This window comes from Phacochoerus africanus, chromosome 4 (genome assembly GCF_016906955.1).
Source record: "Phacochoerus africanus isolate WHEZ1 chromosome 4, ROS_Pafr_v1, whole genome shotgun sequence".
Classification (NCBI taxonomy): Eukaryota; Metazoa; Chordata; class Mammalia; order Artiodactyla; family Suidae; genus Phacochoerus; species Phacochoerus africanus.
Genome location: NC_062547.1, coordinates 52,505,725 through 52,518,474, shown reverse-complemented (window position 1 = coordinate 52,518,474; position 12,750 = coordinate 52,505,725). Strand labels below are relative to the sequence as shown.

Below are 12,750 nucleotides of genomic sequence, written 5' to 3'. Positions count from 1 at the left end.
TGCTAAAAATCTAAATTGAAAATAATATCTTAAAAACAATAGGAAAATAAAAAATTACCCTTGAAGGACCATAATAAATATGACAGTCAATGTTCCAAAAATACATGCAATCCAGAAGACAATGGAATGGTCCTTTTTAAAAAAAATTGCTTAATATAGGAAGGGGGAATTGCTAAACTGTAATTCAATACCCAGAGAAAATAGCCCTCAGAATTAAAGGCAAAATATATGTTTTCATACAAGCAAAAAAAAAAAAATAGAGCACAAGCAGATATGCTAAAATAAATATTAATGACAGAGTTCTTCAAGCAAGAAAAGTTAATCCTGGAATATGGGGCCCAGGTGCTGGCTCTGTAATTCTCTGGCTATGTGAACCTTGGCAAGTTATGGAATTTCCTTGTGCCTTATCTTAAATTGGAAATAATCAGAATTCTTCTTCTCAAGGTGGCTGTGAAGTTTACACAAGTGAAAAGGAGACCTTCAGGCCCCAGGCCTCACAGCTGTAGTCCCCAGCATCTGTTTTGCCCACCTGCTGCACCACCAGCCTCCACCCACAGCCTGTGGCCTACACATACACTTTTTAGCTTTAACTCAGCTTCTTTCCTTTCTTGAACCATGTCACCTCTGTCTGGACCTGGGCTACCTCACAGCTTAGCATGCCACTGGCCCTCACCTCAGCCTACACTTCCTTGCATGATGCAAGTGGAAGTGAGACAACTGCACAAATCTGGGGACCTTGTAGAACATTAAGGAAAAGATGGACCAGAAAAGTAACCTACTCACAGTCCATGGGGGTGATAAGGTATTTGTCTCTGCTTTGGCTCAGATATGAAAAGAAAAATGGAAACCTGTTTCTCACTTGGGATTTAAGTTTGAATGTATGATATCTGGGACCCCCAGATTAAGTCAACCTAAAAAAGGGGTTCCAGGCCACTGATATTCCTGGAGTACCTAGAAGAAATAAATGTAAAACACTCAGTAGGGATATTCTCACCACCCATGCCATACTTAATTATCATTGTTTAAAGAAGCCCTGATAAAGATATTCTTATGATTAAAAATATAAGCACCAGAGGAGCAATTCAATACAAATGAGAGTTGAAATTTGTGAACAAAAGTGAGATTAGACCATCCAGGAACTTCAAATGAAAGAAAAACAATCCAAAAGAGTGTTCAAGATTAGTCTACTTAAAATGATTAAAGAAATGTATGGAAGACATGAAAACAAGAAAAAAGAACAGGTAGATTTAAATAGCCAAATGAAATTTCTTGAATAGGGAACAAAACATTGTAATAAACAATTTAGTGGAAGAATAAACAGCAACTTAGACATAACTGAAGAAAATTACTGAATTGGAAGATAGATCTGAGGAAATTACTCAGGATGAATTACAAAGAAGTAAGAAATAATGACAGACAAGAGAAGCAGAAGCTCACACAAGGGTCTAAAAGGATTTCTAGGAGAAACTATAAATAGTGAAAAGGATGAAATAATTAAAGAAATCCAGTGGAGAAATTTTAGAAATGGTAAAAGACATGAATCCTAAGCTTCGAGATTTTTAATAAATAATGGGAAATGAAAAATATCACAGAAAGACACAACATAGTGAATAGAAGAAGGCCAAAAACCAAGAAGGAGATTATATTTAAAAAGCCTCCAGCTTTTAAACTGGGGCTCCTACTTGAACCTAAGCTCCTACTGCCTATTTGCAAATCAGACCCACCCAGATCCCTAAAACCAAAAACCTGCTATAGAATCTGTACACCAACTTATCACTCACTGAATTAGTCTTCCAGTCCATATTCACTTCCAGCACCTGGTAATTTCCCTTTTTTCCCCTTGCCAGTTCGTATATTAACTTGACTTTGTTACATTCTGCCCACAGAGGCAAGGCCATGTGACGATACAGCCATCAACAAGCCAAGAAGAGAGCCCTCACAAGAAACTGACCATGCCTGCACCTTGATTTTGGACTTTCAGTCTCCAGAACTGCAAGAAAATAAATTTCCATTGTTCCAGCCACACAGTCTGTGGTATTTTGTTATACAGCCTAAGCAGACTAATACAGGGGGTAAATAAAATAAACTTTACCTCTCCTTTTGAATTCTTTAAAATATGTTTGTTAGTTAAAAACAAGAATCAGGAGTTTCCATCATGGCTCAGTGGTTAATGAACCTGACTAGTATCCATGAGGATGCAGGTTCAATCCCTGGCCTTACTCATTGGGTTAAGGATCTGGCATTGCAGTAAGCCGTGGTATAGGTCAAAGACATGGCTTAGATCCTACATTTCTGTGGCTGTGGCATAGACTAGCAGCTACAGCTCCAATTTGACCCCTAGCCTGGGAATCTCCATATGCCATGGGTGTGGCCCTAAAAAGACAAAAAAGAAAAAAAAGCAAAAATCATCATATTGTCTAATGAGGTTTTCAATGTACACAGAGATAACACATAACATAACCAATAACATGAAGGTGGGAGGGTAAAAGGACCTAAGTTCCACATGCCAACAAAAGCAATGAAATACTGGATTCTAAGTTGATGTTGAGGAATTGAATATGTTTAGTGCAATCCGTAGAGTGACTACACAAAAGTATATACGAAGTCACAACAGATTAAACAGAATACTAAAAACATCATAAATAACCCAAAAGACAGGAAAGGTAAAAAAAGAAAAAACAGAAATAAATAATAAGATGGTTGACCAGAATTAAAACAAACCTACTATTGCATTAATAATGAATACAGTCTAAACATATTGATTATAAAAGAGATTGTCAGAAAGGGTAAAAAATAACACAACTTTATGATGCCTACAAGAAACTCACTTCACATACATGTAAGTAAATGTAAAAGGATGAAAAATACACACAATGCAAACAGTAATCAAGATAAACCCAGAATACCTATATTAATATCAAATAAAGTATACTTCTGAGCAAAGAAATTTACCAAGGATAAAGAGGGGTATCACATAAAGATAAATGGGTTAAGTTACAAAGAAAACATAATAATTCTAAATGAATACCTACTAACAGAGCTTCAAAAGACATGAAGAAGAAACTGACAGAACTGAAAGTAAAACCAGGAAGTCCATAATTATAGCTGGAAACTTCAATACTCTTTACTCAATGATTGATAAAAGTAGCAGGAAAATCATCAGGGGCTGAACCAATAACCAGCATGACCTAACATTTCTAAGACATTCCACCCAATAACAGCAAACTACACTTCCTTTTAAGTGTACAGGTAACATTCACCAACATACACCATATTGTGGTTAGAAATAAACTTCTAAAAATTTCTAAAACTTGAAAAAAAATACAAAAAATGTTCTCTGACCAAAATGGAATTGGACCAGAAATCAATAACAGAGGGCTAATGGTAAGGTCTCTAAATACCTGGAAATTAACACACCTCTGAACAATACAGAAGTTGAAAACGTCTCAAGGGAAATTAGTAGAACTTTTAAACTGAACAACAGTGAAAATACAACATATCAAAATATCTAGGAAAAAGTTAAAGTAGCACTTAAATTTATGGTATTAAGTATTTATATTAGAAAAGAAAAAAAAAAAAAGAAAAAAAATCTCAATCAGAAATTTAAAGTCCCACCTTAAGAAATTTGAAAAAGAAGAGTAAAATAAGCCTAGAGCAAGGAGAAAAAAGGAAATACTAAAGATAAGAACAGAAATCAATTAGGTTTTTTACAAATAAATAAAATCAATGAAACCTGTATCTGGTTCTTTGAAAAGATCAATTAAATTGATAAACTTCTAGCAAGAAAAAGAGAGAAGACATTAACAATATCAAGAATGAAACAAGGGATAATGCCACATATCCTGCAGACATTAAATGGTGTAATAAAGGAATACTACAAAAAACTCTATGAACAAGAATGAAACAAATATGATGAAGCAAACCAGTTCTTCCTCAGAATCTAAAAACTACCAAAAATTTCCCAGAGGAAACAAATAACCTATATACTTTCATAACTATAAATAAAATGTTTTTATCATTTAGACTTTCCAAGAGGAGTTTCTGGGCCAGGATGACTTCATTGGTTTAGTCAGTGAAATAACTAAAAGAGAAATTAAAGAAGGAATAGAATAATATAGATTCTACATGATCTCTTACAATAAACAGAGGTAAAGGGAATATTTTTTTCAACCCATTTTGTGGGGCCAGTATTATCCTGATACCAAAGCCATACAAAGACAGTATAAGACAGATACAAACCAAAATTCCCCACATATGAACATAAATACATAAATAGCGAAATATTGTCAAACTGAATCCAGTAACATATAAAAAGAATAACACACCACAGTCAAATGGGCTTAATCCAAGAAATGCAAAGCTGGTTCAATATTTTTAAATCACTCAAAGAGATATCAGCAAAAATGGCAAAAAAAAACTTTTTAAAAATTGTTCTTCCATAAAACCAATTAAAACAAAAATTGTTGTAATCGACTTTCTCAGAGCTCTGGAAATTAATCAAAGGCTTATAGCAATCTAGGGAGCATATATTCAAGAAAAACAGCCAAATCTTGGTAAGAACAATAAGATCAGTGGTGTTTTAACTTGCCCAATTTTCATACCCTCCTGCTTGGTTCTGAGGTAACCTCAAAACCAACAGTCTATTACCACAGTGAAAACCAGCAACCTGGAAGCCACTTGGGAGGGGAAGAATGGAATAAGAGCTCTTTCAAAATCCCATCCAAGAGAACTGTCATTTTTTAAGCTGACTGCTGGTTCCCTGGAAAACCCTACTCACAAGGCTGTCTTTATTTATTCATTATTCAGGCCTAAACAGAAGCTCGCCAAGTACAAGCGGCTATTCCCAACATGCACTTGTTGAAAATAATCACAGCCATGTGAAGCATAAAAATAAAGAAAACAAGAAAGCATGGTCCACTCACAAGCAGAAGAAGCAGCAACATAAAATGTATTTGAGAAAGCTCAGCTATTAAACTTCCTAGGAAAAGTCTGTTTTTTTTGTTTTTTTTTTTTTGTCTTTTTGCCATTTCTTGGGCCGCTCCTGTGGCACATGGAGGTTCCCAGGCTAGGGGTCTAATCGGAGCTGTAGCTGCCAGCCTACACCAGAGCCACAGCAATGAGGGATCTGAGCCATGTCTGCAACCTACACCACAGCTCACGGCAACACCGGATCCTTAACCTGAGCAAGGCCAGGGATCAAACCTAAAACCTCATGGTTCCTTGTTGGATTCGTTAACCACTGAGCCATGACAGGAACTCCAGGAAAAGTCTTTACATTAGCTATTTTTAATATGTTCAAAAAACTAAAGGAAACTATTTATAATGAAACAAAGGAATACATGAGGACAAAGTCTCATCAAATAAAGAATACCCATTAAAAAGATAGATTTTTAACATAAAAATTCTAGATTTAAGAAGTATAATAACTGAAATGAGGCCTTCACTAGAGGTATTCAACAGTCAATTTAAGCAGGTAAAAGAATCAATAAACTTAAAAACGGGTCTCTTAAAATTAGCCAATCTGAGAAGCAGGAAGAAAAAAGAAAGAAGAAAATGAACATAGCCTCAAATACCTATTGGACCACATGGATTGTACCAATATATACATAATGGGAGTCTATGGGAGAGGAGAAAAAGGTGCACAGAGACTATTTGAAGAAATAATGGTCAAAAACTTCCAAAATTGTATGAAAAACATGAATCTACACATCCAAGAAGCTCAACAAACTCCAAGCAAGATAAACTAAAAGAGATCCACACTGTGACAATATGTGTCAAATTATCAAAAGTGGAGAGAGAGGGAGAGAGAATCTTGAAAGGAGCAAATGAGAAGTGAGGCCACATTCAAGAGCTCATCAATAAGCTGATTTCTCTTCAGAAACCACAGAGGCCATAAGGCAATGGGATGATGTATTCAAACTGCTAAAAGAAAAAACCATCGACCAAGAATTTTAGATCTGGCAAAACTGTTCTTCAAAAATTAAGGAGAGGTCGCTGCCACCACAAGCACTGCTGTGCAGGACCGGAGGAGACCTGGCCACTGCCCTGCCACACCTCTGCCACCAGCTCCTGTGTCCTCAGACTCATTCCAACAGGCTGTTAAAACATGGTAGATTACTATGAAGTTCTAGCTGTGCAGAGACATGCCTCAGCCAACTATATTAAAAGGCATATCAGAAACTGGCACTGAAGTGGCATCCAGATAAAAATCATCCCAAGAAGAAAGAATAAGTGGAGAGAAAATTCAAGCAAGTTGCTGAGGCATATGAGGTATTATCAGATGCTAAAAAATGGGACGTCTATGACAAATATGGCAAAGAAGGATTAAACTGTGACAGTGGAGGTGAAAGTCATTTTGACAGTCTGTTTGAGTTTGGCTTCACATTCCAAAACCCAGATGACATCTTAAGGGAATTTTTTGGTGGAAGGCACTCATTTTCTTTCAACTTCTACCCATTTAAGGATTTCTTTGGGAAGAGGTCCTCACAAAAGCCAGATGCAAGGCACAGGGTGGTTTTTTTCTGATTTCAGTGGATTTCCCTTTTTGGAGGGAGATTTTCTCATTTTGATACAGGATTCGCTTCCTTTGGTTCACTAGGTCCCAGGCGCCTCATTTCTTTCTCTTCCACAAGATTTGGTGGCAGAGGGATGGGCAACTACAAACCTCTATTAGCTTCTACTAAAATGTTTAATGGCAGAAAAACCACTATAAAGAGGTTTGTCAAGAATGGTCAAAAAAGAATGGAAGTTGAAGAAGACAGCCAGTTAAAGTCCTTGACAATAAATGGTTAAGAAGCAGCTGCTGCACTTGGATAACAAGTAGCTCAATGCACACTTGTGTAACAGAAATGTTAACTCTAGCACACACCATTTAAGGAACATAGTTTGAAGATTTCAGACAAACTGGACTTTCAGTATAACTGCACCTAAAGAATTTATATACAGCTCATTGGACACCTATTTGTCATAGACATTTGAGTTTATTGTTGGACCACAAAAAAAGGACCACTTTTTGTCTTTAAAATTGTTTTAAATCTCTTTAGGCACTTTGTTTTTTATTAAACATAATCCAGGGTGGACATGACTCTTTCCTACACTAACACCAGCACAGACCTGCTTTTCCACTGCATTTGAAACATGAGCCAAGGGAGTTCCTGTCATGGCTCAGCAGGAACAAATCTGAATACAATCCATGAGGATGCAGGTTCAGTCCCTGGCCTCACTCAGTGGGTTAAGAATCAGGCGTTGCTGTGTAGATCTAAGACGCAGCTTGGATCCAGTGCTGCTGAGGCTGTGGTGTAAGCCAGTGGCTGCAGCTCTGATTTGACCCCTAGCCTAGGAACTTTGATATGCTGTGGGTGTGGCCCTAAAAAGCAAAAGAAAGAAAGAAAGAAAGAAAGAAGGAAGGAAGGAAGGAAGGAAGGAAGGAAGGAAGGAAGGAAGGAAGGGAAGAGGAAGGAGGAAGGAGGACGGAAAGGTAAAGAAAGAAGAAAGAAAGAAAGAAAGAAAGAAAGAAAGAAAGAAAGAAAGAAAGAAAGAAAGAAGAGCCAAGTAGTGTCAACCTGCTGTGAAGTTAACATTGCCAGATGAATCTTTCACACATGTAATTTCAATTTTTTTCAGTATTAAGTAGTGAAAGACATTAATGCATAAATGGTAATACATTTCCAATTTAATATAAATTGAAGATGCTTTCTAGTTGAGGAGCTTGTTGCTATTGTGCATGGATGCTGCTGGCAATTTCGTAAGTTTTCACAATTGTTTAAATACATATGTTAAGCTTAGGTTTAAAAAAATAAAGCTGGTAAACTGGTCTTTGTCATTTGCTTAAAAAAATGAAGAAAAGGGAGTTCCCATCATGGCACAGTGGTTAATGAATCCGACTAGGAACCATGAGGTTGCGGGTTCGATCCCTGCCCTTGCTCAGTGGGTTACCGATCCAGTGTTGCCGTGAGCTGTGGTGAAGGTTGCAGACGCGGCTTGGATCCCGCGTTGCTGTGGCTCTGGCATAGGCCGGCAGCTATAGCTCCAATTAGACCCCTAGCCTGGAAACCTCCACATGCCGCGGGAGCAGCCCAAGAAATGGCAAAAAAAAAGAAAAAAAAAAAGTGAAGAAAAGAAATACAAGAAAAATTAAGGAGAACTTGGAATTTCCGCTGTGGCACAGTGGGTTAAGATTCCAACTGCAGCAGCTTGAGTCACTGCAGAGGCACAGGTTCAATCCTCAACTGGATGCCGTAAGTTAAAGGATCCTGCATTGCTGCACCTGCAGCAGAGGTCACATCTGCAGCTCAGATTCAATCCCTGGCCAGGAAACTTCCATATGGCATGGGTGAGGCCATAAATTTTTTTAAAAAAACTAAGGGAAACTTAGTACATTCCCATATAAACAAATACTGAGGAGTTTGTTGCTATTGGAATTGTCCCACACAAAAATGCTGAAGGAGTTCTTCAAGACAAAATGAAAAGACACAAGACAATAACTTGAAGCCACATGTAAAAATGAAGAACAACAGTAAATGTAGCTGCACATGTAAATATAAAAGCCAGTATTACAGGATTTTTATTTTGTAACTCCTCTTTGTTTCTATATAACTTTCAATGAAAATGCCTAAACAACAATCATAAAAATATAAACTTAATGGACACACAATGTATAAAGACATAGCTTGTACCAATAACAACATAAAGGGATGGGCATAAGCTATAAAAGAGCAGAGTTTTATTGAAATTAATTGGTATAACTTCAGATTTGATTATTACAAAGTTAAGATGTTAATGGTTACCTCCAGGGTAAACACTAAGAAAAAAAATAAATGTATATATACTTAAACAAAAGAAGGGAACAAAAATGGTATGCTAGAAAAAAATCAATCATAAGTGAAAGCAATGGGGAAACTGATGGCAAAAGATATGACATATAAAAAACAAAGAGCAGGGGAATTCCCATTGTGGCACAGAGGACACAAATCCGACTAGGAACCATAAGGTTGTGAGTTTGATCCCTGGCCTCGCTCAGTGGGATCTGCTCCAGTTTTGCCACTGCTGTGCTGCAGGTTCAGCATCTGGCCTGGGAACTTCTGTATGCTGCAAGCGCATCCCCCACCAAAAAAAAAAAAAAGGAGACTTACAAAGAAAATGAGAAAATATTTTAAGATAAATGAAAAGTGAAAATACAACACACCAAAACTTATGAGGTGGAGTGAAAGCAGTGTTCAGAGAGAAATCCATAGCTATAAATTACAGGCCTACATAGGCCTATAAAAAGAAGATCATAAGTCAATAATCTAACTTCATACCTTAAGAAACAAGAAAAAAATATTTAGTTAAACCCAAATTTAGAAGAATGAAGAAAATAAGGATGAGAAGAGAGAAATGAAATAAAGAATAGAAAACAATAGAAAGAACCAAGGAAACAAAAACGTGGTTCTTTGAAAAGATTAACAAAATTGACAAACCACTGACCAACTAACAAAGAAAAAAGCTATGACTCAAATTATTTTAAAAAATTTTAAATGGGGATATCAATACAGACCTTATGAAAATTAAAAGGATTATGAGACTACTATTAACAACTGCCTCCCAACAAACTAGATAACCTAGATGAAATGGAGAAATGCCTAGCAACATACAAACTATCAAAACTAGAACAATTATAGGAGTTTTCCTTGTGGCACAGCGGAAATGAATCCCACTAGGAACCATGAGGTTGCAGGTCTGATCCCCGGCCTCGCTCATTGGGTTAAGGATCTGGCATTGCCATGAGCTGTAAGGTGCAGCTTGCAGATGCATCTCAGATCCCCTATTGCTGTGGCCCTGGTGTAGGCCAACAGCTGCAGCTCTGATTCAACCCCTAGTCTGGGAACCTCCATATGCTGCAGGGGCTAGGCCTAATAAATAAATAAACAAACAAAACAAGCATAAATAGAAAAGCTGAACAGATCTATAACAAGTAAAGAGAATAATCAGTAATCAAAAACAAAATGAGAAGATCCAGATTAGAAATGAAGTAAAATATCTGCCAGTGACAGCATTTGTTTCTAGAAAATTCTAAGACATCCACAAAAGAACTAATAGAGTGAACAAATGAATCTAGAAGAGTTGCAGGATACTAAGCCAATATACAAAAATCAATTATATTTTGTACTCTAGGAATGAACTAATTTAAAAAAAGAAATTAAGAAAACAATTCTATTCATAGTAGCATCAAAAAGAATAAAATACTTAGCAACAAACTTAAAGTGAGCACCAGTCCTGTACACTGAAAATTATAAAATATTGAAAGAAATTTAAAAGACAAATAAAATAGAAAGTCATCTCATATTTGTGGATAAGAAGACCAATACTGCTAAGAATGACAATACTCCCCAAAGTCATCTACACATTCAATGGAATCCTAATCAAAATACTAGCTGCCTTTTTTGCAAAATTTGAAAAGATGATCCTAAAATTCATGTGGAAATGTAAGGGATCTCAAATACCTAAATCAATGTTGAAAAGAAACTTAAAAGATTCACACTTTCCAATTTCAAATCTTACCACAAATCTACAGTAATCAAGACTGCATGGTACTGGCATAAGGACAGACAGGTAGACATACACATCAATGGAATAAAATTGAGAGTACAGAAATAAATTTTTAATTAATTGTTCATTGAATTTCAATGAAGATGCCAAGAAAATAAATTCAATGAAGAAAAAAATCTTTTCAACATATGGTTCTGGGACAAGTGGATATCCATAGGAAAAGGATGAAGTTGGACCATATACAAAATTAACACCAAATGGATCAAAGATCTAAATATAAGAGCTAAAACTAGAAAACTCTTAGAAGAAAACATAGATGTCAATCTATTTGACCTTGGATTAGGCAATGGTTTCTTAGATGTGACACCTAACACACAAGCAAACAAAGAGGATAAACTGGACTTCATCACAATTTTAAAACTTTTGTGCATCAAAAGACACTATTAAGAAAATAAATGGGAGAAAATATTTGCAAATCATAAACCTGATAAGGCTCTAGCACCCATAATATATGAAGAACTCTTACAACTCAATAATAAAAAGATAAATAACAATTAAAAAGCAGGCAAAGGGTTTGAACAGACACTTCTTCAAAGAATATAAACAAAGAGCCAAATGCGCATGAAAAGATGCTCAACATCATTAGTCATCAAGAAAATGCAAATCAAAACCACAATAAGAAACATCCCCCAGGATGGCTATAATCAAAATAAATAAATAAACTGAGAGTAACAAGTGTTGGCAAGAATGTGGTGAAAATGGAACCTTTAAACATTGTTCTTGGGAATGCAAAATGGTGCAGCCACTCTGGAACAGTTTGGCGGCTCCTCATGAAGTTAACATGGAATCATTGCATGAACCAACAATCCCAAGAGAAGGGAAAATACATATTCACACAAAACCTTATATAAGAATATTCATAGTAGTACTATTCACAAGAGTCAAAAAGTGCAAACAACTTTTGTCCATGAACTAACAAATAAATAGACAAAATGTGATCTATCCATACAATGGAATATTATTTGGTTATAAAAAGGAATGAAATACTAACACATACGCTCAGCAAGGATGAACCTCATAAACATTACACTCAGTGAAAAAAAGCAGATACAAACAGTCACATATCCCATGAGTCCATGGATCAAAGATCTAAATATAAGAGCTAAAACTAGAAAACTCTAAGAAAACATAGATGTTGATGAAATGAAATGTTAAATGAAATGTTTAGAACAGTCAAGTCCACAGAGACAGAAAGTGGATGTGTGGTTGCCAAGGACTAGGGAGAGGCAAAATGGGAGTGACCAATAATGGATTCAAGGCTGCCTGGGCCTCTGGCCCACCAAGCAAGCTCTTCCCTTTTCCCTTGACCTAGCTTTCTCCCAGAATCTCAGTCCAGCAGCCAAAACATACAGTGCTTTGAGAGGAGACAGCCCCCATCACTCCTGGAGTGGCAGGGATGGGTTTGGGGGACAGAGTCCTCAACACAGCCCTAGCAACTCTATTATTGCCCACTGCTCCTATGAGGAAAGTGGGCGGGGGGCGACTGTATGAGGTCCTGGGGCAGCCATAACATATGACCACAAACAGGAACCCTAAGACAACAGGAATCTGTTCTCTCCAGTCTGGCCACCAGAAGTCTGAGATCAAGGTATGGGCAGACAGAGCTCACTCTGGGGGCTGTGAGGGCAGACCCTTCCGGCTTCTTCCAGCTCCTGGTGGCTCCAGGCAGCTCTGGGCTTATAACTACAACACCCTAGTCTCTGCCCCCATTGTCACTGGTCATCTCCCTATGTCTCTGTATCTCATATATCCCTCTCTGTTCTCTAAAAGGACCCCTGTCTTTAGCTTCCAGGCCCACCCTACTCCAGGGTCATGATCCCTATGACCCTCACTTTGATGTCATCTGCAAAGACCCCATTTCTAGTTCAGGCCACATTCTGAGTTCCCAAACAGACAGGAATTTCAGGGGGACATGACTTCAACAACCTGGCTAAGAGGCAGGAGTGAGGTCTGACCCTCTCCACACTCTGATCCCTCTACAGCCTGCCTCGAAGTGGGTGCCCAAAATTAGGGCAAAGCCACACTGGTGTGGGTATTGGCCAGTCCTATAGGACAGGTCCCTCAACAGAGCCAGGCCAGCCATATCACCACAGGCCTACCCCCACAACCCTCAACGTCCCACCACTGAGGTTTGAAGGTTAGAGGCTCACTTTCCCAGGCTGC

The 12,750-nt window shown here is 37.4% G+C and overlaps 1 protein-coding gene and 1 pseudogene across 1 annotated transcript in view; one reads left to right on the top strand and one right to left on the bottom strand.

The window, feature by feature from the left end:
• The window catches only part of OBSCN (obscurin, cytoskeletal calmodulin and titin-interacting RhoGEF), a 198,509-nt gene that overhangs the window by 173,473 nt on the left and 12,286 nt on the right, over positions 1 to 12,750 (bottom strand).
• LOC125125398 (dnaJ homolog subfamily B member 6-like) lies at positions 6,107 to 6,823 on the top strand (annotated as a pseudogene).